This window comes from Myotis davidii, unplaced genomic scaffold, assembly GCF_000327345.1.
Source record: "Myotis davidii unplaced genomic scaffold, ASM32734v1 scaffold172, whole genome shotgun sequence".
In the NCBI taxonomy this organism is placed as follows: domain Eukaryota; kingdom Metazoa; phylum Chordata; class Mammalia; order Chiroptera; family Vespertilionidae; genus Myotis; species Myotis davidii.
Genome location: NW_006284343.1, coordinates 51,536 through 52,987, shown reverse-complemented (window position 1 = coordinate 52,987; position 1,452 = coordinate 51,536). Strand labels below are relative to the sequence as shown.

Sequence of the window (1,452 nt, the reverse complement as noted above, 5' to 3'; positions counted from 1 at the left end):
AAGAAAGAAAGAAAGAAAGAAAGAAAGAAAGAAAGAAAGAAAGAAAGAGAAAGAATAGCAGCTCCTACCTGTTAAAAATGTTTGGTAAACAATATGGAAACTAGGACATACTAAAAATCTATAGTTGCTTATAGAGGAAGTGGTTTGTTTTCTGGGACTTGTTGCAGAAGTAGCCAGCGTATGGAGTGCAGTTCTTATCTTAGTTTTATGACATGGCTCTAAGTCCCTCCTATTTTGCACTTGGAGAAAGATGCTGCCGTTAGCGGGCATGCAGTGCAACAAAACTATATTCTCTGTGTACAAAATGCGGGCGATGTTATTAAACGTGATCATTTTTACTTTCTACAGAAGACAGCAGACATACAGAAACAATCAGAAATGTGTTTTAATGCTTGACAGTCTCATGCATGAATGAGTTCATTTTGTTACCTTGAAAAAAAAATCATTTTGCTTCATTGCCATATTTCTAGGTCCAGGTTTGAAGAACCAAATTTCAGTGGAAGGTTTGGAGCTACTTTCTGACTTGATTGGTATATTTCTACCTATTTTTTAAAATCTCCCCCACCCCCCTGCCCCTACTTCTTTCTGCTCTGCTCTGCTCTGCACTGTCTCTAATGTTTCTTTAAAAGATTGGAGGCTCAGGGGGAAGGGGAGTGGAAATCCCATTAAGGCCTTGTATGAAAAAAGCTAATGGAGAAAGACTAAAACCTTTTGGGTTTGATAGTACCTAATGTTTTGTTCTGTCCAGCCAGCCATCTGCAACTCCACACTCCCTGCTGAGGAACTGGCCGGGAGACAAAGCAATGGGAAACGGTGAAGGAGTCGCCCCCGTGATGTGAGCAGAGAGCTTTTGGCAGTAGCCCGGCTGAATTAAGACCACAATCCTTTTCGGAAATCAGTCTAAAATGAACTCTTCACAATAAACATGAAATTAAAAGCATGATGTACTAGTGACTCAGAAGGAATGTGAGCGCTTCTCCAGGAACTGCCGAGTCCCCGTGGACGAACCGTGTCTGGATCATTCCACATTTCCTGCGAGTAAGTGAACCTCTAACCCTGTGGTGTTGCCGCCTATGGAAATATCACCTACGACTTCCAACGGGGAATGCCAAACATTTGGATGGAAACTATTAAGTGCAGTAAGTTATTAATGACTCCTTTTGATTTGTCAAATCATCTGAGTGGTTTCTATTGTAAGGCTAAATAATCCCTTGGAGAACTAAGATCCACCCCCCCTTTTCTCATTTTTACCCCGTAACTAAAGCATATTTGAACCAAATGACATATATTAGCTAATAGGCTATTGGAGAAATGGAAAGAAATGTAACGTTCTGTTCCCTCTTTGCAATTAGGAGTTACTTCCTACGTTATTAGACTTAATTCTTTTTTTGTTTGTTTTCAGTGTTACTGCCAGAGGATTTGTAAGCATGGGGGGGGGGGGGGAGGGGGGGG

The 1,452-nt window shown here is 41.2% G+C and overlaps 1 long non-coding RNA gene across 1 annotated transcript in view; it reads left to right on the top strand.

The window, feature by feature from the left end:
* Nucleotides 1-468: 468 nt before the first annotated feature.
* Nucleotides 469-1,452, top strand: part of LOC107184748 — a 6,242-nt gene continuing 5,258 nt past the window's right edge. The window contains exons 1-2 of the long non-coding RNA XR_001515643.1: nt 469-530; nt 749-1,139. This is a non-coding gene — a long non-coding RNA (uncharacterized LOC107184748). The remainder of the gene's footprint in view (nt 531-748; nt 1,140-1,452) is intronic.